Source organism: Equus caballus, chromosome 14 (genome assembly GCF_041296265.1).
Source record: "Equus caballus isolate H_3958 breed thoroughbred chromosome 14, TB-T2T, whole genome shotgun sequence".
NCBI classification, from domain to species: domain Eukaryota; kingdom Metazoa; phylum Chordata; class Mammalia; order Perissodactyla; family Equidae; genus Equus; species Equus caballus.
In genome coordinates this window covers 42,710,968-42,736,524 of record NC_091697.1, presented here as the reverse complement: position 1 = coordinate 42,736,524, position 25,557 = coordinate 42,710,968, and the positions used below count along the sequence as shown (strand labels likewise).

The window sequence follows — 25,557 nt, the reverse complement described above, 5'->3', positions numbered from 1 at the left end:
GACTAATAACTACAGCCACCATTCCTTCAACATCTGCTTGCCAGACACTGCATTAAACGCTTCGGAAGCATCCCTTCAGCTAAGCTGCACGACAACCCCAAGATCCATACTTAGTTATGCTCATTTGATAAGGGAGGCTCAGCGAGGTTACATAACTCAGCCAGGGTTACAGCACTCCCCTCTTCTCCACTGTTTCACTTTCCATGGTTTCGGTTACCCGCAGTCAACCACAGTTCAAAAACATTAAACGGAAAATTCCAAAAACAAACAACTCATGAGTTTTCAATTGTGCACCGTTCCGAGTAGTGTGATGAAATCCCACACCGTCCGCTCCATCCTGCCCGGGACGTGAACCCTCCCTGGGCCCAGCATCCACGCTGTGTACGCCACCTGCCTGTGAGTCCCCGCAGTGGTCTTGGTTATCAGAGTGACCGTCGCAGTATCACAGAGCCTGTGTTCAAGTCACCCTTAGTTTACTGAATAATGGCCCCAAAGCACAAGAGTAGTGATGCTGGCGATTCGGATATGCCAAAGAGAAGCTGTAAGGTGCTTCCTTTAAGTGAAAAGGAGAAAGTTCTTGACCTAATAAGGAAAGAAAAAAAATCATACGCTGAGGTTGCTAAGATCTACGGTAAGAATGAATCTTCTATTCATGAAATTGTGAAGAAGAAAAACAGAAATTCACGCTAGTTTTGCTGGCACACCTCAAACACGTAACTACTACTGGAAAAAACACAGTATACATAGGGCTCGGTACTATCTGTGGTTTCAGGCATCCACCAGGGGGTCTTGGAAGGTGTCCCCTGCGGATAAGCGGGGACTACTGGACACAGTCAGCACGAGAGAGCCAAGACGCAAACGCAGCCCTGCCTGCCTGAGAAAGCTGAGCGAACCCCCTGCCAGACTCTCACAGCTCCCCAATCAAGACTCAGGCCGGAGCGGCAGACGGCGGGTTCAAGCCCGTTTGCAGGGGGACGCCAGGCTAGGGGCCCTCTCTGGACTGTCCCCCCAGCCCCGGTAGTACAAGAAATAACAGGGATTTTGCCCTGAAGGTCCCCATTACTGGCCCCTGCCACCATCTCCTCCTACTTCTCTAACATTCCATTCAGGATGATTCTAGACAGTTGAGTGCAGTCTGAGTCCAGAGCGTACTCTCACAGGACCACTGAGCTGGACACACTGAGGTATGCCCCTCTCTCCCCCTCACTTATTTGCCCTTATGGGATGACGTGGGCCAGAAAGAAAAACACCGTTCCGGCGAGCAGGGCCCCTCCCCCAAAGACTGACAAACAGAAGATGAACAACACTTCGACACCCACACCCTCTGGGCCCCATGGAGGAAAGGACAGCTGTCCACCTGCCGACACAAGTCATCACTCAGCTTCCCAGGGGGACTTGTTTTTACCTTGAAAGGTCAACATTACAGAGCAGAGCAACCAGGCACTGGAGTGTTCAGCAGATCAAGACACAGTGTGGGTAAAGCACTTGGCACAAAGACTGGCACACAGCAAGGTGCTCAAAAACGCTGGGAGACATGGCGGGGGTCCTTCCTCTGTGCTCCCCCCTCTCCTCATGTGCCTCCCCAGCAAAGCACTGACTGCCAGGTACAGTACGGAGTGTGCTTGACTGGTGTGAGCGTTTGCGCACGGGACTGAGAGTTTCCTGGAGGGAGGAGCGTGCTTTAGTCATCTCTGTCACCAGCACAGGTCTGGCACTTGGAAGGCGAGCCACGACTGAGGGCTGAATCAAGTTCACAAACAGGGAGAGCGAGAGCTGGAAGGAGCTTGCAGCCACCTTTGGTGATAGTGGCAGCAGGAGTCCTGGTTCCTGCTCAGCACTCCACATTCACCCTAACAGAACTCACGGTTGACGCTGTGTGATAAGTGAGACATGTTTTTACTCCACATCTTGCTTGCCCAGTAGATTAGAAACTCCATGAGAGCAGGGGCCGAGTCCATCTTGTCTCCTAAGGTCTATTCAGAGTGGTCCAGAATGGAGCCTCAATAAACCTCTAATCAGAGCAGAAAGGCAGAGAGGACCAGGAGGCCCTGCCTCTGCTCCTGCCTCCAGAGAGGCCAGATGCAAACATCCCAAGAGCCTGGCCGGGACCTGCTGACCAGGGGCACTCTGGACGACCATACACTTCTAGGATCAGGGCTGGCACAGCCATGCTCCCTCAGAGATGCCCAGATGTAAGCCAAGCACAGAGCAGGATGCAGGACACAGGAACTGAAACCCATCTCCACATCCTCCAAACCACGCAACGCTCAGGCTCACCCTCAGCCCTGGGGAGCCACCAGGGAAGCAGGGTCAGGGGAAGCAAAAGAGGGGCAGGCAGGGCAATGCTCCTCGACTCCAGCCTCGCTGGGCAGAGCCCGGGGGCGGGGGACAGAATAGGCTGCCGGGGGGTGGGCAGGGGGAGCCCAGACGAAACAGTCTACTGTGCGAAAACCCTCTCTGGAGATCAGAGGAGCCACCCAAGGGACAGCCTGGGCTTCTGGAGGAAAGAAACACAAAGAGAGAAATGGGGAATTTCCGCGTCTGCTGACCTCATGCCCAGATGGCCACCGGCAGTTCCAAGATGACTGCTGGGCAGATGGGAACTCTCTTCCCGGTCAGTTTGGTTTGTATAACCTTTCCTGGAGAGGGGAATCATTCCCAGGATGACAGAGCCGCACAGGAATCTCCAAGGGCAACCAGGCGAGTCCCCGTCAACAGGCGTTCAGAGGCTCTGAACGAGGGGCTGCGTCGCTCCCCTGACCCCCAGGCTGCCGGCGCATTTCCCGTCCATCCATCAAAGGCCACCGAGCGTGTGTGCAAAGGTGAAAGGAACCGTGGGCCGGGCTGCACGGGGCAATGCCGGATCAGCACCTAGGCATCCTGGGGCATGAGCTCATCGGACTCTCCCTCATTGTGTGAGGGCACTGAGTCAGGGCCCAGAGCACAAAGACCAAGGTCACACAAAAAATTAGGATGGAGCTGGAACCAGAAGGTCCCTGCGCTCTCTCCAGTCTGCCCACTGCCCCCGCCCTCCATTTATACTCCTGCGTCTGGATCCCCCTGCATAGTAGAGGCCCCCAGTCTCCTGCCTTGTTCCTGCGAGGTCTGGCCATCTCCAGCTGGGCCCAGTTCTAGCAGCTGCAGATCAGCAGGGGACCCACCAGCAGTGGGACACCAACCCACCTTCCCAAAACAGAAAGAGCCGGTGGTGAAGAGGCAGCGAACTCAGTCCTTGTTCCAGAACAAGAGCTCAGCTGAGAAGGGCCTCCCCGAGGGGCCTGGCAGCGCCTGCAGGAACCAGAGAGGCCCGGTTTGGGGGCAGAAGGGGGCGCACGGAGTGTGAAGATGGAAGTGATGCTGTTGAAACGGAGGGAGCTGTCAGCCTAAAAGAGGAGGAGCTGGTGGTGTGACACAGAGACAGACAAGCAGCTAAGGGGGTCTGAGGAGGGTGGGAACGTGGGCCCAAATCAAAGCCTCCACTGGAGAAGACCGCTGAAAAAGGCTAGATTCGGAGCTAAATTTACATTCCAGCCTCTGCACTGAAATGCTTCGCCCACCTGAGGCCGTCTTGAGATTAGCCACGTGCTAACTAGGGGGGCTCCCAGGCCCCCCACATGATATGGATTTGCATAGCCAGCAACATTTGCAAAATACCTAGTAGTTTCTCAAGCATTGTTTTTCTGTCTGATTGTCACACGGCCTTGGGAAGAAGGCAGGGCTGATGTCTGTTTGACAGATGAGGAAACTGAGGCCCACCTGGGAACTTAATCAGCCCGATCTAATGCCACTGGGCACTGGCTGCATCCTGGGGCGAGCTATACCCTGCAACCCTGGGAGAAGCGAAGTTCTCCCTGCCCCACAGGGAAAAGCACGAGCCGATAGCTGGTCTTGGAAGTCGGGAGGGAGGTCATGGCAGCCAACGGCCACCTCCTCAGGCAGAGGCAGGGGCTGCCAGGGATGCTGGTGGGTAGGGGTGATGGAAGGGTGAAGGGAAGGCTCTCCAGGAAGGAAAGCACAGGACAGAAAGTGAGAAGTCCTGGCCTCTACTCTGCTGCCCGCTCTCATGGCCACGGGCGAGCCCATCCGCTCCCTGCACCTCAGTTCCCTCGTGCGCAAAGCGAGGAGCCTGGACTGGAGAGAAACCAGGTGATGTCTTACAGCTGGCCTAAGGACCGGCAGAGACCAAGCCCCAGGAGCCAGCAGCCTGCCAAGGAAAGAGAGAGGATGGGGCACACTGGAGATGAGACAGCCTAGGAGTCGGGAAGTAACGGTCCAAACAGGACGGGCTCTACAGTGAGGCCCGCAGGCCCGTGGCCCTGAGTGAGAGCCCCCCTCTCTGTGGCCCCTGGGGGGCCTCACCAGCACTTGCCTCACCCTAGTGCCAGCTCTGCCCACCCCTGCAGGCTGTGTGATCCTGGACCAGTCCCTCCCCTTTCCTGAGCCTCAGCTGCCCCATCTGCAGAACAGGAATAATAACAGAACCTACCTGGTGTCAGATTAAAGAAATGAGATGAAACAATACGTATGCATTTGGAAAGGGGTTCTCAGTTTCTACTTCCTGATTATTTGATTTATTTAATGAGAAGAGTATTCATTTTATAATAATATTTCAATACTAATAATAATAATGGGTGTATAGTACCAAGCTAAGTACCCAACACACAGCAGGTTCTTAGTGGAAAGTTGAGGCAGCCCCATGACCGCGCCCAGCTGAGCTAAGGGCCAAGTCTCCCCCTCACATAGTCCCTCTTTCAACAGAGTTTTTAGGTTCCTCACTAAGCTAGGCCGTGGCATCCACTTAACTTCTGGTAACTGCAAATAACCGTGAAGCAGGGACACGGGTATACCATCACGGCTCGTGAAGATGGAGCTACAAGAAGCCCACGGACCACAGGATCACACTCATGAAAGACTGGCAATCCTCGGAGCCTCATTTTCCTCGACCATAATCGGAAATAGCCTGCAATTCCCGCAGGGATCAGAGGAAGCGAGGCGGCACAAGAGCACCTCGCAAACGAAGCAAGATCTGTCCACGTTCACGGGTTACGATGACGAGCTCCAGTCCTCCCCACCCCTTCACAGTCAGGGAACTGTGGCCCCAGGGCCATCCACCCAGGGGCAGCCTGCAGCCTCTTGAGGACCGTCAGCAAACACACAGCACTGACTTTAGACGGCGTGTACCCAGGGAGCCCACCCGGCATCCTTGCCAGCGAGGAGCCAAGGACTCAGTCTTTGCAACCACTTGGGTAATGAAGAGGCTGCAGGCGAGGCTGCGCTGTGAGGAACTGGGGCTCAGGACTCAGGGGATGTAGCCAAGCCCTCAGTTTCCTAAAAGGAGGGGTTTGCAACAATAGCAATAATATAACATAGTAGGGTAGGCTAGACAATAGCAACAATATAACGCAGTGGGGTAGACTAGACAATCTTCAAGGCCCCGTCTAGTTCTAACATTGCAGAACTTGCCAGTTACAGTCACCCCTTTCTAGAACCTTCTGACCTGGAAGGGTTACTCTCCCCAGCTCCAATCCATCCTAACACCCGGGTAGACTTCCCTGATCCGTTAGACCTCCCACAGTGCTATCAGGGCTGCTGTCGCCCCGTCAAGAGCAGTCAGAAACCCCAACGATGTCTGCAGCCCTTTGCTGGGTCCTGCCCTCCTCCCTGACACGCACCCAGACTCCAGCCAGCCTGAGGGCTGTGTCCCTCAGACACGGCACACATCTCCCCCGTGGCCCCTCCCTCCCCTCCCCTCCACTGACTCCCCACAGAGGAAGCCCACTGCCACCACTCAGCCTCCAAGACTCAGGCTCCACACCACTGGCCTGGGGACAAAGAGGGGTGGACCACAGCCCTCAGCTGGCTGGAACGACTGCGAAAGAAGGCCAGGCAGCATCTAACTAAAGCTGGGAGAGGGCCTGACAGCTGTTAAGTGCTACCATATGCCAAGCACTGGGCTGCATCTTTATGCATATGACCTCATTTTCTTCTCACCACACAGAGATAAAAATTATTATCCCTATTTTCTAGCAAGGAAACCAGTCCTCTAGGATAGACAGCATTATCTCTATTTTTCAGATGAGGAAGCAGACTCAGAGACGTTAAGTCACTTGCCTAAGGACACACAGCTGGTTAGTGGCAGAATCCAGCCTTGACCTATTAGACTCCACCACCACTGCCCTTTCCACTGGCTGGCACTGCCTGAGAGGCAACAGGCTGCAGCTCAGGGGAGGAAACCAGCCCAGCTGTCTGGCTCTCTGGACCTTGACCCCAAGTTCCCAGGCCCTGCCTCCACATGTCTCTAACTTTGTATGCAGCCAGGTCAGTGTGCCCTGATCGCCTGCTGTCACCAAGGCTTAGAATCTCAGGCTGGAAGAAAGCTCAGGGGAAATTCAGGCCTGTGCAATACAGTCCCCAGGGGACTACCGTTGACCAGCTTTAGTGACCAGGACCTCAGCAACTTCCTCCCCAAGGAGCCTCCCTGGGCAGCCAGCACTGGCTGGAGTTGGGCTACTCCCAGTTCTGCTTCCACTTCCCCCGCTCTGCTCTCTGGGGTCCCCGGAATAAGGAACAAGATGCCCCTCTGCTCTGTCTCAGCCCTGAGGAGATCTGGAGGCGGCAGCGTTCTCCGGCGGCTGACGGCCCTTGTTCCTTGCACTGCTCCTCACAGGGACTGCTTCCAGACCCCTGCCCAGCTGCCCCCTCAGCCCTCCACCCCACCCACCTGTAGCTGGTCCTGAAACTGGACACAACACTTCAGGTGTGGTTTGCCTGACCAAACAGCAGAACTTTCACCTCTACCCTCATTTCTATTGATGTCACCTTGGATATACTGGCTTTTCTTATAGCTGGGTCACCCGCAGTAAAGAGTGTCCTTTCTCAATGATGTCAAAACCGGCTTGTATGCCTCAGTGGCTGAGAACAAAGTTCTCTCATAGAAAAGTATGCTTGAGGAGGTTTCAATTATCTAAAGGGCCAGAGGTAACTGACTGATTCAATAACCTCCTATCTAAGAATCTAGAAATCTTTGCCTCACTGTACACAGGGGCTGGACAAAGATATGCACTGCCACATGCTTTGCAACAGCAAAAATGTCCTGAATGTCCATCAAGAGAGGATTGGCTTAATGAACTATAGTATTCGATGGAATACCATGCAGCCATCAAAAAGAATGGAGCAACAGAAAGATACCCACAAAATATCTCTAAAGGAAAAAAGCAAAATATAGATTTATATGTGTAATAGGATGCTACTTTTTTAAAAAAAACCACACAACTACATATATATGTGTGTGTGTGTTTGTATGTATGTGTGTATGTACACATATATATATATATAATCTTAAGTGTGTATTAAAAAAAAAGTTCTGGGGTCCAGACCCACGGCCCACTGGTTAAGCTCACTTAACTGGGCTTTGGTGGCCAAGGGTTTTGCCAGTTCAAATCCTGGGTGCAGACATGGCACCGCTCATCAAGCCATGCTGAGACGGCATCCTACATGCCACAACTAGAGGGACCCACAACTAAAAATACACAACTATGTACCGGGGGCCTTTGGGGAAAAAAAAGAAAAAAAAAAAATCTTTAAAAAAAGGTCTGGAAAAGTACACACCAAACCGTCCCTAGTAGACAGCTCTAGAGAAGGACTTGGGACAGGGTACCGGAATCAAAAGAAACTTCTATTTTACCTGCAATTGTTTAACTCTTTACAAGGGAAACCTGTAACTGTAGAGGAGAGTTTCAACCTGGAACCTGCTGGAAAGGATCCGCCTTCAGGAAGGTCAGGGCTGGCCTTGAGGTGACCAAGGCAGGAAGAGAAGCAGCGGACTTTGGATGACCCCCCTCAGCAGGGAACAAGTGCAAGGCTTCCCACCCACTGCCCATGGGTCCTCACACCAGGCCTCACCCCTGCTCTGCTGGAGAGGCAGTCGAGTCCAGACAGGTACAGAGCTTGGCTCAAGGCCGCAGAGCTTCCAAGGGACAAAGCAGAACCCCCACCTGATCATCACATCACTGGTCCCCGCCCTGTGCTCCCCACTGCCAACAGCTCCTAAGAAGGGCTGAGAAGGCAGCTCAAGCAATGCCAGCCCACGTCCCTTCTGCCCCTGCACGCCCCTGCTCGGCTCCTGGGCTCCACGGGGCACACACTCATGCCTAGAAGCCTGGCTTCCCTCCCAGCAGCTGGCACCTCACTTAGCCCAGGGGCAGTGCCTCAACTCTCAGCTACAGGGACAAAGGGCACTAGGCCCAACCTTGGGACAAAAGGGATGGGTGACTCGACTGTCCCCAGTATGCCCAAAGCTGGTTTATCCGATGAAGGGTTTCTCCAACCTTGTACTCCCCACTCCAAGGGGGAAGAAGACAACTTTTGAGAATTCCTCTTATGCCAAATATGATGGAAAGACGGTTTAATGGGTTCAAATCCTGGCTCTGCTCCCTCGCCAGGTGACCCTGAGCAGGTCTCACTGTCCTTCCTTCTCCCTACAGAAATGCTGTGAGGACCAACTAGAAACCGTAGAGCTCTCTGTGGATCACCTTCAAGTGCTCCCCCAACAGGAGCCATAATGGTTATCAGTGATAACGCTGGGAAGGGGACGGCTGGAATTGAGTAGGACCACTCAGATAAATGCCAAAGATGTCTTGTTTTAACAGCAAAGGCTGGAAACTACCTAATGAAGAAGAAAATGAATAAATATATTGGGGCAATTTCATGCCAGGGAATACTACACAGCCATGAAAAATGGACTGAACCAGAGGTAGAGATATAAACATGGATGAATCTCACAAATATAATACCAAGGCAAAACACGCAAGTTGCAGAAGAATACAGACAGTATGATAGCATTTAAATAATGATTTAAAACATACAAAACAATATTACATATCGTTTAGAGATGCATATATTTAAAATAAAACTAGAGAAATGCAAGAGAATAAACTCTAAATTCAGACCACTTGTTACTTCTGGAGGGGAGCAGAGGGGGAAATTTCAGTACACAGGCAAAGTGTTATTTCTTAAGCCAGATGGGTGGATGCCCAGGTGTCTGCATGTTACCCTCTACGTCTGAAGGATTCCTTCATATTTTCTAAAAGTCAACATTGCCATCCTCAGACTCCTGTTCCTCTTCCCAGGGGCTGGGATGGGGGGTAGCACTTGCAGCGGGAGAAGTGGGGGTGTGGAGGGACCAGGGCTCCTCAGACCGCTGACGGAGCTGGCCACGATGGAGGCACAGGGCCACAGTCTGCGGGCCAGTGCAGAGCGGGGAGTGCACTCTCCAGTGTGGGTGGAGACCAAACCAGAGGCCCCTGACTCATGGGACACCCCCCACGCCCGCCCTAAAAATACCAGCTCTGGCCTCTGAGTATGACTCCTTGGTGACACGAGTCCCACAGTACCCCCCGCCCGCCCCCGCACACACATCTGCCTAGGCCGGCCGGTTTGTCCACCCCATAGCTGCTCAAGAACACAGTCAATGCTCTCAGGGGAGGTCCTCGGGGAGAGAAGAGTTCAGCCCTGCTGGGGGACAGCCCTCAGACCAAGAGCCCACTGCTCCTCAGGCCAGTCACCAGCTCCTATGGCAAGAGTGATTGTCCTTGGCCAGTCAGAGGGGAAAACATCCAGCACTTCCTGCAACTGGCCGGCCTTGCTGGCTGCCACGGTCTGTCTCTGGGGGGGTGGGGAGCTCTGCTCCCCACAGAAGAGGAGCTTCCCCCTGCTTCCCTCTACCTTCCACCTGCAACTCTCCAGAGGGCCCCAGACACCCTCCTGTCAAAGAGAGATGCGGAAAGGAGGGCAGGCACAGTGGGCAGGCAGGTGCAGCAGCGGCAGGCTGGAAGGTGGGCACAGAAAGGCCTGGCCCGCGGGAGGAGATCAGAAACTGCCAGAGCCAGAGAGAGGGTGGCCCAACCCTGGGCTGCAGAGTTCTTAGAGCTGGAAGAGAACACCGGTCAGACGCCAGCCAATGCAGGCCCTTCATTTTGCAGCTGGATCACCAAAGCCAGCAAAGGGAGAGATCTGCTCAAGGCCGCCTGGGACAGTAGTGACACCAAGGGCAGGCAAACCTGGGTCTCCTGGTGGCCAGGTGCGCACTCTTTTTAACCACACCACACTCCTGCCCTCTCTCTCTCCTTCCCCTTGGATGCACACCCTCCAAGTGGTCAGGTGAGCAATGAGGGGAAAAAGAGGAGGAGAGAAAGGAAGAACCCGTCGGTACCCAGGTGAGGCAGGCCCCCAAAAGCGAGCCATCAGTCACATCACGGGAAGGGGGTGTCTGCAAGCAGAGACCTCCCTGACTCTGGGCGTGGGGGCCAAGCAGGGGCTGGGGAGCTGGAGGCTGCTGAGGGAATTCGGGCCAGAGGTCCTCTGAGCCCTTCCCACATAGAAGCTTCCACTATTCCAAACAGGGACATAAAGATGTCCTAGATAAAGCAAAGGGCGACGCATCCAGAGAGGACACAGCATGGTCCACCACAGCAGAGGGTTAAAGGCAAGTCATCCCAAAGCACGGAACGTCAGAGCATCCTCCTCATCTCCTACTGAAATCCTCTCGATATCCTCGTGAGTGTCATCATTAACAAGATCAGCCACTAGCATTTACTGACCCCTTACCCCGCTCGGCCGGCCGGCACTGAGCGAGTGCCTGACTGTCTCACTGACTCGCACCACGCCAGAAGGCAGCACCAGCACAGACTCTCACAGATGAGGAAGCAGGGGCAGCACCCACCCAGGTGCGCCAAACTCGAAAGCATGCGTTCCCCACAGGGTCTCTCAAAGAGCGCCGGCCAGCAGCAGCAGCATCGCCACCACCCACCGGAGCAGACGCTCAGGGGGGCGCAGCAACCTGTCGAACGATCCCCCAGGTGATCCTGATGCACGCTTCACTTTGCCAACCAAGTGCTCTAAACACTTCCCAGTGCGGCAGGCCAACAAGGAAAAATCGACACTTCTCTGCCTGGTAGAGACGCTTCTCAGATCCTCACCCCAAATCCTCTGCTCAGTCTACTAAGTTCCGGAAGGGGCTGAGGCCCTGCTCTGCATCTCATCATCTTTCTAGGGCCTGCCTTGATGTCACCCCCTCCAGAAGCCCCCTAACTACCTGGCACCCCCAAACTGCTCTGCACTCCAGTCAGATCGACTGCCGGGCACTTGTGGGCACTCAAGGCCTTTCTGATAGTGCTCCCCACACATCCCTCCCCATACCAGTACAAGGTCCTGGAGGGCAGAGCCAGCTCCTCACGCAGCTGCACAGCAGCTGCGCATCACGCCACTCTGGACAGCACCGGGCCGTCAGAAATGTTCGCTGACTATCAGAAGGGGAAAAAAATGCCTCGGGGAGCAAGTTCTGGTTCTCATCCTGACTCTGCCCCTACCTCTCTGGGATAAGCGCCTTCCCATCTCTGGGCCTCAGTTTCCTCACCTGTGAAATGCACCGTTATCTACTTTCTTCTATTATCCATTGAACAAGCCCAGGAGAGCCTGACCCCAGACACCCTTATCCAGTATCAGGGCTGCACAGGCGAAGACTAAGAGCTCTCTCACCCATCTATTCCAGGAAAAGAGACAGACAACAAACAAGTAAACACTAAAAATTACCATATGCCAGACACTAAATTCTATACCTATACTTTCTCATTCGCAAACAAGATTTCAGAGCATGACGAATGTATAAAAAAAGTACAATAGTAATATGACAGAAAGTGAAAAAAGGGGCTACTTTGCATAGAAAGGTCAGGGAAGGCCCCTCCGAGGAGGTGACATTTGAGCTGAGACTTGACTGATAAGGAAGAACCAGCCATGGAAACAGCTGGGGAAAAGTGTTCCAGGCAGAAGGAACAGCACATACAAAGGCGTCAAGGCAAGACCAAGCTTGGCACATTGGAGGGGAAAAAAAGCAAGCTGCCATGGCCAAATCACAGCGAGCGCAGGAGTGAGTAGTACCCAGGGGTACCCAGAGAGGGAGATAGATGGCCGACCTCCTACAATTCGGAGGTGCTCAAATCAGGTCGGCCCGACCCAACCCAGGACATCCGGGCCCCGAGTCACAGGCAGCACTGGGGGTAAGGGTATGAGTCAGACCCCACGGCTTCCTGGGGCCCCAAAGGACCTGGTGTGGGCATAGGGGCAGGTACCAATCCTCAGCATGAGTGCCACGCCATACCCACGGGACACCCGGGGGGGGTAACAGGGTCACATAAGTCGTAGAACACCGGACACTCACAGCTGCAGCCTCCAGAGGGCCATGATCAAGTGCTTCCATGAAGTGCCAGTCTCTGATCCCATTATGTCCCCAGGACACAGCCAGGACAGAAGCCTTGGTCAGTGGAAAGGGAACAGGGCCCAGGGTTCAAGGCTTACTAGTCTTGGACAAGTCTTCACATTTCTGAGGCTCAGTTTCCTCATCTGAAGCTACTAACAGTGACTATCTCCTGGGGCTGTTGAAAAGGTTAAAGGAGATACTGAAAGTAAAGCACTGTGCCTGGCAAACAGTAAGTGTTCGTAAACGTAAGCTGTTATTATTACTAGTATTGGTTTCTCACTGCCTCACTTGCCTCTGCTATAGAATAAAAATATTAATACATCACAGGATTGCTATGAGTTTGTACTAATAAATACTCCAATATTCATTGTGCAATATTCATTGTCGGGAATAAAAAAAAAATTTGAGAATACCCTTTCCTGACCTCTCATCAGATGCCGAATTCCCCTCGACCATACCCCATTGTTTGGAAAATGAGTAAGTGCTGATTGAATTCCACTTTGACTGTAAAATAAAAATGATGCATTAGGAATCCACAGATTTCCCTGCACTGTCATTCTGCAAGGGGGTGGGGACGGATGTTGCTGATTCTTCTGCATCATCCACAAAAGTCCCCCCCAACCAAAACACAATCTCTCACCTAGTCACACAAAATTCCCACCCACTCCCATACACAATTAGTGAACGTATAATGCAATCGCTTCCATACACACCATTACACACACATGCACACCAATGTTCGACAGTAGAAAATTCACCCATATGTAGAAAGTCCACACCCAAAATCGCTGCCAACAACTCACTACAGCTACCCTGCACACGGCACACAAATGTTGTCTCCAACAGTGTGCAAAATATGGTCAACACAAACAGTATAGCCACATACTGAACTCCGGAGCCAAATGCCAGGGTTCAGCGCCTCGGTTTCCTAAACTGTAAAATGGGGATGATGATAATACCACTACTCCTTTTGAGCATGGGTGTGATAACTAAATGAGTCTAAGACATGTAAAGAGTTTTGATCAACACTTGGAAAGCGCCCAATAAGAGTTATTTTCCTCATCATCGCATGTGCACACTGCTTCCAAAACTGGTCTCGCACACTGTAAACAGACCCATGCCCGCACACTCCTCCGACCCGCTGGGCTGCACGCTATGCACACCGCCTGCACGCCGCTGCTAGACGTGCTCGCTCACGCAGTGCGCACGCGCGCCCACCGCCCTCCGCCCTCCGCGCCTGGCAGGGATTCCCCGCACCGCCCGGCCGCCCGGGGAGGCGCCTCGCGCCCGGGATCTCGAGCGCCGGGACCACCTGCTCGGGCCTGACCTCCCACCCGGCGGCCGGTCACTGCCGAGGCTCTGAAAGGCCCGGTCCCCGACTCCCGTCCTCTCGCTCCATCCCCGCTCCGGCCGGGCCGACTTACCTGAGGGTGGGGGCCCTGGGGGACAGCGCCGCGCTGTCCGCGTCCAGCCCGGGGTCCAGGGACACGGTAGTGGCCCGGGCCAGGCTCTGGCTCGGCGGTGCTCAGCGGCTGGGGCAGGGGGACAGGGTCGAAGACAAGGAAGTGCCAGGGGCCGGGCCGCCCCACCCCTGGGAAAGTCCCCGGTGATTGACAGGCCGCCCGCCCAATCGCGTCGCGCCCTCCCGGCGGTCCCGCGGCCGCCAGGGAGGGACGGAGAGAGGTAAACAGCGGCCGCTGGATGGCCCGGCCCTAGAGCCGGCCCGGTGGCCACGGGGATCTCGTCCCGCAGGCCGCCCCCTCTGCGGCCTTCGCGTCGGCCGGGGACCTCCCCGGGTCCGGGCAGCCCCGCGCCGGAAGCCCCAGGCCTCGGAATGAGGCTGGGGCCACCCCGACAGCCGGAATTTCAGAGCGGGGACGAGCCGCAGAGACCACCCCACCCCTTCCGAGCGCGGAGGGGCACACAGGCCGAGCGGGGAGGGACTTGCCAGCAGGCACGTAAGCGTTTGGAGCAGAGCCAGAGCTCCGGCTCGGCGCCCCAGAGTTCCGTCCAGGGCTTTCCTGGACTTCTGAGCAGAGCTCGTAGAAATTCCGAGCCGAAAGGACCCTTAAAGAAGCTTATCGTTACGGCTGATTTCTTTTTGCTTACGTACAGCCCCAGCCATTGCAAGCACTTTGCACGCATCACTTTAATTCGCGCAGCCACCCTAATGAGATGAGTTTATCCCCCTTTTTACCACAAGGAAATTAATATACGCGGCACAGAGAGGTTAGATGACCTCAGTAAGTGGCCCAGTCAAGATTCAAAGCCACGTAGGCAAATCCTGGCCTGCCTCCTACCCTGCCTCCTTGTATGTGGGCCAGATGGTCCAAACAGGCAGCTTCCCAGACCCGCAAGGAGCAGGAACTTGGTTTAAAGTTGGGAACACTTTTTTTTTTTCCTTTTTAAGCCCATCATTTTATTTAAAAGAGGGTAAGTTTTAATTTCAAAAAGTGGAAGGGCCTAACCTTGAAATAAAAGACAGCGCTTTAAATTGGGTAAATACAGCTTTATGAAAAACCTTTTGCAAAAGCCTCATTTCCCAGGAACTGATGAAAACTTCGTCGTTGACAGGCCCTCTTCCTCGGAAAGGATTTGGGGAGCTATTTCATACAGGCCCTCATTTTACAGGAGAGATCCGTCAATCAACTGTGACTGTGTGTGAAAACACACAACACACACACACACACACACACACACACACACACACACGCCTGCCCAACTATATGCCTAGTCCAAGGATTCTCCTTTCAGGCTTTGTGACATCCTGGGATGCCTTCAATTACTACAAACGTGTTACCAAATTCTCAAAAGAATATTAATTCTAGCTCATTTGAATTATGAAAATAAGTACACATATACCCTGATTTTGAAGAGACGGAGGGAGACAGGGCTGCAAACACCAAACAAATTACCACTGAGTGTTACCAACGGGGCAGGGTACAGGGAGATTAGAATCTTGGCCCTGTTTATTCAGCAGCTCTGAGGCATCACCTCTACACAGTAGGTCCCCCCAAACCGGTTTTCTTCCTGTTCTTCCTCTGTACTTCCCAATTTGCCTCTTCCTAGAATGTCCTCTTCATAATCCCAACCCAAGTCTTCTCATGAACACTGAAATTTACTTTAAAAAATGAGTTGTCTCCAGATGTTTGCATTTTGTTTCCAAACTTTGTCAACTGTTTTTATAAAATGTCTGTGCCTTAGAGAGCTAGGCAAATAGTTCCATTCTCCAAAGTGCCAGATGACTCCTAGGTAGGCTTGTTGGACAATGCTCTAGTATGACATAAAAAGGTCACACAGTCATCTTTTTGCCTGCTTTCTTACTTTTGGATAACTTTTCTTAATAATTACAATGCGTGAGAAAACACATCTCTTCGAAGCCGTGACTGTGCCCACCCCTTCCGTCCTTTTAAGTCTTAGTTTGACTTAGAACATCCTACTGTGTTAGAGGCCACAGAGACCATTGATAACAATCCCCTATGTAAACTGAGGCCTCAGTGTAGCAACCGACTTGTTCAATACCACACACACTGGCTGGTACAACCAGGGTTGGAACCCAGGACCTTGGCTGCCAGTCATATGTGCTCTTTCCACTGCACCATGTTGTCTTTACAATGTCATGATTTTTCTTACTTTCTCACAGAAACTCAACACTCATTATGAGCAGAGGTTATGGAGCTAACTGATGGGGTTCTGATACCTTCTCAACCACTTACTACCTAGGTGGCTTCTCTAAGCCTCACTTCCTCTCTGAAAAATGGAGATAATAATTGTACCTACCCCTCAGGTGATCGTGAGAGTAAAGGAGAAAATGCAAGTAAAGCTCAAAGCTTGGCACACAGTAGCATTCAAGAAATGACAGTAGTATCATTAGTAGATGTGGATTACATGCATTGGGCAGAACTTCACTTTTAAACCCAGAAATGCAACCTCCCAGGTTCCATCCCACCGTCCACATCCTCTATGGAACCCTAGACTCTGGGGGCCTGGCAGGGTGGGAAACAGGCCCCCAGCCGGGCATCCCCTGCCATCCCCAGATCTGGAAGGAGATTCACAAGCTAGGAAGCTGGGCCCGACGCTGAGAGCTGAGGGACTCAGGCAGCTGGGGACCTCTTGCTCTTCCAGATTGGTGACAAGCACCGAGCAAGGCCCCACCAGGGAGGAGAATCAAAAGGCCTGTGTTTTGTTTTATTTTGTTTTGTTTTCAAGCACGCAACTTTGCTCCCTACTCCCTCCCCCTCTACCATGTCCACCAAGGCTGCTCCAGAGTCAGACCTAAATCCACATTTCAGGGAAATAAAAAAGACACCAAAAAACCCACCTATAACTGAATGAGCTCTAAATCAAGTGCCTAAAGAGGAGTGGAGGCTGCATATTAAAAACATTAAAAGGTAACATTTATGGAGTATTTGCTGTGTGCCAGGCCTGACTTTTACATAACATATCTCCCAACCACCCTCTGAGGTCAGTACCACTATCATCCCCATTTCACAGATGGAACTGGGGCTTTGAGGGGTTTGATCATTTGCACAAGGTCTTATTCAGCAGCAGGTAAGGGGAGGATGAAGACCCAGGCTCTGAAACTCTGAATGCTCTTAAGCATTACGCTATGGAGTCTTGCCAGCTAGCAAGACGTAGAACTCAAAATACCAGTCCCTAAAAGTCATTAGAAAGGATCAAACCCAGGCTTTTCCTCGTAGAGATGAAGCCACTGAGGGCCAGAGAGGGCCAGGGGCTTGCCAGAGGGAGGTCTTAAAGCGAGTCTGCAAGTAGCACTCGGGACTAGAACCCAGAGCACTATTTCCACAGCCGGCACTGGTGGGCAATGGAGATCCTAAAGCGAGCAAGCACGTGCCTCTCTCCATCAGCTGAATTAGGGAGTCAGGGCCTTGGCTGGGGGTAAATGAAACTCAGGGGGAGCAGCTCCTGGATTAGGAAAAGAGCAATCCTGGGCCTGGGTCCCTTCCTTAGATCTGGTCGCCCGTCTCCATAGCCTGAGGCAATCTCGGGAATGTAAAACCCTACAACCCTATGGTGGATTCTAGGTGGTTTTCAGTGTTGGGTGTGTGTGTTTATGAGAGCGAGATTTCCGTGATAGTTAAATGAGAATTGCGTGTCAAGCACATGATGTTGACTGAAATTGTACTAGGTAATCATATTTTTTGGTAAGGAGTAAATAAGTGAAGAGTTTACAGTCCCCGCTCCCCACCCCCAGCCAGAGAAGGTATTTTTAATTCTCCCTACCTCCCTCCCAAATAAATGCAGGAGGGAAGGCTACGAGGGCAGTAAGATATCCATAACCTTTCACATCCATCTGGCACCTTCAGGTGAATTAGACCATATAATACCCACCATTTGCCCCTCCTCCAAGAGGCCTGTTGGGTAAGGGTTAGGGCGTGGGCTCGAGTCAGACCTGGGCAGATCACAGCCCAGCCACTTATACCTCGTGATGGCTCTCTGCCTGTTTCCTCCTCAGTAACATGAAGGCCAGAACAGTGCCCAATGCACAGAGTAGAGAGAACGAAATGCCACAGTGCCTGGCATCATTGAAAGGCAACAATGATAATTTTGATCACCAGCCCCGTAGGGTGGGCAGGGTTGTTTATCTCCTCTTTCCAGCGAGGCCCCCAGGGCTCGGAGCTGTGGAGGAACTTGCCCTAGACCTCACAAAGTGTTCTCAGAGGCACCGGGCCTAGAAGGCATTCCTCCTACTTGTTCTCTAGGGTCTTTCCTGGATTCCTCTCTCTCTCCATCCCAAATGTTTCCCCTGCGTTCCTGGGCCTGCCTGTTACTCTAGGGTTTCTAGGGCACCGCTGGAGGAGAGGAAAGGGCACAGTGACACTTGGGGAAATTCCCGGCCTCCAGCATACGCAGCCTAGCCAGGCCCCTCCCACAGCTCCTAGGAGCCCCAGGCCTCCCTGTCTCCAGGTCAGGGTGTCAAGCCAGATATGGGTTTGGGTCCAAACTTGCTGCTTGTCATTCTCCTGAAAGAGGGAAGAGGTCTGCCAGGCCGGGCCCAGCCCTTGAAGGAGGCAGACCCATGGGAACCAGAGCATTTCCTAATCCTGGGAAGCCCTGACAGAGCCCTGAGAGCACTCCTCCATCAGCCTCACCCCACGTCCTCTCTCAGGCTCCCTCTTCTAGGGCCCCTCCCGCGTCTCCTTCCATTATTCTCCAGCCCAGAAGCCACTATGACAGTGACTTGGCCTCCACTCCTTGCCCATCCTAGCCAGGGACTTCCCTGGGCTGGGCCTCTGACCAGCTTTGGAAAATGTGGACTGTTTGTGATCAAAGAGGTGGCCGCATCAGCACCATCTGCCAGCCCTTCACCCACTCCTAGTGCCTCGGGCTCTCCGTTAAAGAAAGGTCCAGCAGCCCTGGGAGTCAAGCAGGTGGGAGAGTGCTCCAGAAATCCATTTGCTCCAGTGCTAAGGAGGGTCCCACCTTCCATCCTGTTCCCAAGGGAGGCTGGGGGAGACTCCCACCTGGTCTCTTCCTGTCTAGCTTTAGATGGCTAAAGGGCCCAACACACACCCACACACTCAGCCTCAAAAACTCACACACATTCACATCATGACCCAGACACTCACAGACACCCACAGACACACTCACATAAACACGCTCGCAAACCTTGGCTCACACGGACAGACACACATACACCTCCGTAGGTCTGACACACGTTCACAAACACGGACACTTGTTCTCACACACAGAAACACATCCGCATTCACGCTGGCAAACCTACTCCCTTTTCTTGGGGGAAGGATAAGACAAAAATAGACCTTTCTTTTCTTACCCTTTGGAAAAACTAGAGGCGACTAGAGAGAAAAAGACTGGCTGTAAAGGCAGGGCAAGAAGAGGAGGGCAGGAAGAGGAAATAAGAAATGGAGGGAGAGAGGCAAGAGGAGAATGAGGCCAGGCAAGGAGGGAGAGAGGCCCCGAGCTCAAGCCCTGGGTTGGGGGCCAGGGAGCTGGGCGGGGAGGCAGCTGACCCCAGCTGGCAGGAAAGCGGGAGGCCCGGTGGCTCTTGGCCCAGAGCTGGGAGGGTCTGGTGGCTCCGGCCCCCTTGTGCAACAAGCCCTTCCCCTGTCCTGGGCTGGGTCACTCACCTGGGAAGGCCAGGAGGAGACGAGGGTGCATGCGGGCGGGGGCTGCGGCCTTGTGAAGGCTCCTCAGCTCGCTGTGCTTCTGCAGGAAGGAGGGCTGGGCTGGGCTGACTTTTAGGCAGGAGGGGAATTCCCCGAGATGGAGGAGCCAGCCGCCAGGCAGCCCCACAAGGCCCAGCTGAGGCCCCATCCCGCCCCCTGGCAGAGCACAGGGCCCTTTGTCAATTCCCCACCTGTCACTTCCCAGACTGACTGTCGCTTGTGTGAATTCCAGGGAGGGGAGGGGGCTCTGGGGACGAGCTGGAAGCCTGATGATTCTGGGGTTGCCCTGGTAACTGGCCCAGGGGCCACCTGGCCTGCCCACCCTACGCCACCCCTGGGTTCTCCCAAGGACCTCTATTTCTTCCTTTGCCTGAGTTGGGGGATTCCAGCGCCCAGAGTCCTGAGGAAATTGCCAGATGGCCAGGCCACATCCTCCTGCCCCGTTCCTATCCATCTGTTTCCACTTAGTCTCCACGGAATCTCCACAGGGAAGGAAAAGCCCCCTCCTTTCCTCTGTGCTGGGTCTCATTTGGATGTCAGCCTACCTGCCAGGGACCAGCCCAGCTCTGCACTAGCCACCTGGTGCTTGGAGCCTTCCTTCCCCATCCTGAGCCTCAGTGATCCCCTCCTGTAAAATGGGATAATGAGCCCGGCTTTGCCTGCCTCCTGCGATAGTAATTAAAATAAAATGAGGGTTTGCGGACATCCTTCGTCAACTATTGACTCCTTTACAAACAGAAGGTCTCGCTTCATTATGTTCAGAAAAGATGCCTGGGGAGGGTCTGGGAGGGGCCCATCTGGATAAGCTGGCCTTTCTCGATTGTTCGTGCTTCCAGAGTTTCTTCATTCTTACAGCAACATTATAGGCCACTGAGGATACAGGAATGGGCGTCAGACCAGCTTCCTGCCCACTCAGAGCTCAGACTCGGGGGCTGCCCTGTCCAGTCCAGTAGCCAGTAGCCACACATGGCTATTTAAATATAAATTAGTTAAAATCAAGTAAAATGAATAGTTCAGCTCCTCAGAAGCACCAGCCACATTCCCAGTGCTCAGTAGCCACTCTGGCTACCACAGTGCACATGTATAGCACATTTCCATCATCACAGAAAGTTCTACTGGGTAGCACTGCTCTGGGGCCTGTAGGCAAATTAATAGGTAATTGCAATAAAGGGTGGTAGAGGTGTGTTTTGGCAGGAGAAATATAGGCAGCCTGGACAAGGGAGCATCTGGTTGGGATTTGGGGATCTGGGAAGTCTTCCTGGAAGAAGTAACACCTCAGTTGAGACCTGAAAGTAGCCAAGCAAGAACATAAGGAAGGGTGTTCTCAGCAAAGGGAATGGAATATGCAAAGAGAAGAGAGAGTACATTCAGGGAACTGAAAAACGTTCACTCTGAGTGGAGCATGGAGTTTGAAGCAGGCAACAGGGAAGTAAAGAGGTGGGCCTGGAGAAATAAGCAGGGCCAGGTCACAAGAGGCCACGTTGATCCCTGGGGGAGGAAGGGTTGTCGGGAAGTAGAGGATGGGAGCGGGGGAGGGGAGGGTCCGCTGAATCCAATCCTCAGCTGCTTCCTGCCCTTCAGGTTGGGATTGCACGGGGAATGCTAAAGAGACCTCCAGGCCCAAGGGCTTCATGTCACAGATGAGGAAGTGAAGGCTAGACAGGGGAAGTGACTTTCCCAGTGAGTAAATGGAGGGACTTCCTGACTCCTGATCCAGTGCTCTTCCCCACGCCACGCTCGGTCCCTCAGTCACACTGGCCACTCTTTAAATGTTCAATAGCCACATGAGGCAGGTGGCCACCGTACAGACTGTGCGGATAGTTCCATCACGGCAGGAAGTTCTACAGGGCTAACAGCACCCGTCGTTGAGCTGGACCAGGCGCAAAGGATGACCTGCTCCCCTGCACGTAGACCCTTCTCTCTGCAGGGACACCCACGCTGTCAGATGCTCCCCTCTCTGCCGTCTCACACCAGATTGCAGGGCCTCCCTCACCTGTGTCCCCAACAGATCAGAAACAGGCATTTGGGTTGGTGGCAGGACTCAGCATCAGGGAGAGAGATCTTGTCCCTGGCTCCCTTTGAGAGGCTTCCTGGGGGCCTGGGATCAGCCCCCTGGGTCATCCAGAGCCTTCCGTGAAACTGAGGACTGTCCCTTCCTTGAGGAAATGGAGTTTCAGATTCCTCATCAGTACAATGTGTCATTCAGCCCTTATGTTCCTGGATTGCAATATGCCCTCTATACATGAGATTTTCTCATCAGAGGCCACAATTATCACAAATCCTCTGTGAGTTCATGAACCCCGGCTTCGACCAGTTCCCACTGATGGAGTCTTACATGGCGGAGGGGCCTTGAAGGCTAAGGAGGCTCAAGGAGCTGGACCCACAAGAGCTGGAATCTCCACTTAGGACCACCTGGCTTACACATTCTGGCGGAAGATTAGCTCTGGGCTTTCCCTGCTGCAGTGCTGAGAGCAATCAGCTTCTCCACCTTCTCTCCCACCTCATCCTTCTTCCGGCCATGAATTCTCTGAAATTGCCTTCCCTCTTCAGGCCTTGGGATAAACATCAAGGAAGAAGAGGCCCTTGGATTGGGCATCAGAAGAGCTGAGTTTGAGTCCTGGCTCTGCTGTGCGGACCTGGGCAAGTCCCTTCCCCTCTCTGGTCCTCAGATTCCCCTTCTATAATGTGAAGGAATCAGACTAGATAATCATTAAGGAAGCCTTCCCTTCCGACACTGTAAGAAAGTCCAAAAGTTCAGCAGAAGGAGAAATCAGGTCAGGCCAAGATGGTCAGGACACAATGACACTAATAGCTAATGTTTAAGATTAACATGTGCCGGGCACAGTACTAAGTGCTCTTAAATGAATTATTTCACGCATTCCTCATCACAACCCTATGAGATTGGTACTGCTATTTTACAGAGGAGGAGACTGAGGCTCATAGTGGCTTAAGCCAATAGCTAATAACTGGCATAGCTGGAGTTTAATTCAGGTAGTTTCCAGAGCTCACCTGGAGGAGAGAAGACCTATGCTGGACCTCAAAAGATGGATGAAATTTGGATATACACGGGGAAACTCTCCCAGGCCCACTCCTTTGATGCTTTGTTATCCAACCCCACCTCTCCCACCCTGACATCTCTGGTCTCGTTGTTGATGTTGTGGGAACAGCATTGGGCCAGTCTCCTAATGGTCAATCCATATTTGTGTAACGAATGAATGGCTCTGACTCCAAGGGTTTCCTGACTCACCAGTTATGTGGAAAGCTCCCTAAGGATAGAAACTCCGCATGCCATTAGGACCTAGCCCAAGACTCTGGGCAGATTTCTGGCTCCCACCAGAGACCTGAGATATCAGACTTTCTTGGGGGTGGGGCCCTAGAGGCAGCATCTATAATAAGTTCCCAGGAGTGATCTTAGTACTTAGCCGGGTGCCAGAAGCCCAAGCTCCCTAAGCTGAGTCTTCCAGCTCCAAAGTGAGAAGTAGCTGCTGGTCTACGGGCAGCCAAGGAGAAGTCACTGTCGTGAGCCAGCAGAAGGTACCAAATGTAATGTGCTTCTCTGGGCCACCCAAGCATCAAATCCATGACTTTCGCAAAAACGCTTTGAGTCCATAAGCATCTACTAGGTGCCAGGCCCACTACTGTTACTAACTCACTACGTGACCTCAGCAGTAATTTCCTCTCTTTGTCCCTCATCTTCCTCAACTGTGAAAGGCGGTCAATTCTCTTTGACCATCTATAACCCTGCGAATAGCTGTCTGCATAGACGGGGTGCCCATTAGGGTAATTTCACAAAGAATCTCATAGGTCAGGGGTTCGTCAGTTTCAGTGTCCATCAGAATCATCTGATCCATTTGGTTCGGGGTGAGGCCTTGCATCAGCAGTTCTCAATCCTGGCTGCACATTAGAATCCCCTGGGAGCTTTCTGAAAGTAAAGATGTCCAGGCCGCACCCCAGACTAATTACATCAGAATCTTGGGGAGGGAGGGGTGGCCTGGGATTGGTATTTAAAAAGCTCCCCGGGTGATTCAAAGTTGAGACCACTGCTCTCCAAGCTGCCCTTCTAACAGTTGGTTCTGGTGCAGGTGGTCCCAGGACCTCACTGCCCTCCTTTTTGTACCAGGGAAGGTGACTTCTCAGCACCAGGGTGAGAGACCATGAGGGCAACAGATCTTAGAATCTGGAGACAGGAGAGCTCCATCCCACTCTTTGTGGGTCACAGAACGTTATACGTGGTGGATGTGAAAGGAAAATTAAAACTCAAACCAACCCACCATGAAGAGAGGAGGTACATGCAGTTCTGTTAGCATCTGAAAAATGGGATTCAGGGACACATTTTGAAAAATTGTGCTTTCCAAGGAAACAGATACAGGGCAGTATGTTGCAAGGTTCTTGTCAAAGGAAGAAGATCCAAGGACAAATGTTGCAAGACTGTTCTGCTAAAGGAAGTGGCTTTTAGCCCATCAGATCTGGAACAAAGCTTAGAGATTGTCTTGGCCAACCCCCTGGCTGGACAGAAGGGGAGACCAAGGCCCGGGGAGAGCAAGCCATGGGCCCAAGGTCAGGCAGAGAGTTGTTGAGAGCTGGCATTACATTCCAGGCTTCCCAACCCCCTCCTGCCTGCTGTCCTGCTCTGTTCCTCAAGTATCCGTCCCTTCTGTTTTTGCTCCAGGTCCCCAGCCCACCCTCTACACTCCCACCCTCTCCGACAGTACCCAAGGGAAAGGATGGGACTAAATCTGTGAGCCTAGACCTACACCTGCCAGACAACAGGGGCCAAAGCCGGGCCCGGGGGGAGCTGAAGAGGAAGAAGCAATGTCTGATGATGTGGCCTGACCTCAGAAAGGAAGCCTGGTCACCAAGGGGAAATTCCCCGGGGTGAGGTCTCATGTCTATGCAAATGTTGCATTCCAATTAACCTGGACCCCCGGATGGAAGAGGGGCAAGGGCAGAAAGGGCACTGGGAGAGACAGGGAACTGGGGCCTGAAACTCCCAGGGTTCCGGGCGTTGTGCAGGCTCCTTGTATGCTTAATCTCATTTGGTCCCTGAAACACCTCCTAAGGAGGAGAGTTGGGAGCCTGAGGCCCAGTGAGAGGAAGTTACATTCGCCCAAGAGAAGGCAGTACATTCCAACCCAAAGGGAAGGCCAGCCCTCAGGGAGAGGCAATGATGATGAGGAGATGGGGCTGCTGCTGCTGCCGACCAGGGTGACAGTCATGACGCTGAGTCCGAGAAGTCTAGCAAAGTTTCATTTTAGGTTTCCATCTCACTCACCTGGGGAAGTTTATCCTGGGAACAGCTAAAAGGCATCCAGGAGGTAGTGACCCTGCCTCCCCTTGGGCAAATCCCAGCCTCAAGTTTATCAAGGGCTAACAGTAGGGGGCGTGGCAGCTGGCACTGTTAACCCTTTCACGCCAGCTTCTAGAATACTCCTAGAAAGGGGAACAGACCGAGATGGAGGCCCTTGAAAGAAAATCTCTTGCTCCCTCCTGCCTCTTGACATGTGACTCACCTTGAGCCTCATTACCCCAAGGAAGCCTTCCCCAGTGATTCCACTTGTTTCCAAGCTGATCCCCCTTACTGCCTGGCTCTCCAGGGAGCTGGACTTGCCTCCCAGAGCAGGTGGCAAGTAGGACCAGAGCTCAAGTCAGGGCAGTCAGGCCCAAAGTCTGCCCTGCATACAGCCTGGTTGTTTCTCCTATGGAAGAAAGTGCACAAGAGCAGGCAGGTCACTGACTTCTGGAGTTGTGTGCCGCACGCTAAGGCTGTGTGCCCAGAGAAGTGTGAGTGTCTACATGCCCAATGTGTGTGAAAAGCACGTTTGGGGACTTGTGCGAGGCATTTCCTGAGTGGCCAGTAGGATGTGCGTGGACAATAATCTACATTCTGTTTGTGACCAGCAGTGTGTATGTGGGTCTAATCACTTTATTTTCCTCTGTGGTCGACAATGTGTGTTTCTGGGTGTTACTGGCACTGTTTCTGATTCTGGGTGTACATAGTGTCCCTGTGGGGGTGACTGGCAGTGATTTGGAATTGTATATGTGTGATAAGTTGTTTTTATGGGCTTTGAGTGTGTGCCAGACGTATGGGAAAGTGGGAATGGAAATCGCTGGCCCAGCACAGGCTTAGGATCTCTATGTCAATCCCCCACCTTCCCT

At 53.0% G+C, this 25,557-nt stretch overlaps 1 protein-coding gene across 14 annotated transcripts in view; it reads right to left on the bottom strand.

Moving 5' to 3' along the window:
* Positions 1 to 19,624, bottom strand: part of TNIP1 (TNFAIP3 interacting protein 1) — a 51,101-nt gene extending 31,477 nt beyond the window's left edge. For 3 of the 14 annotated variants that reach the window (XM_005599281.4, XM_070233996.1, XM_070233994.1), the window contains exon 1: positions 19,363 to 19,624. The gene's annotated coding sequence lies outside the window, so the exon portion shown is untranslated. Of the gene's footprint in view, positions 1 to 13,677; positions 14,317 to 19,362 lie in introns of those variants that run through there. The other 11 variants (XM_070233990.1, XM_070233995.1, XM_070233992.1 and 8 more) reach the window with 7 other exon arrangements.
* Between the last annotated feature and the right edge of the window lie 5,933 nt (positions 19,625 to 25,557).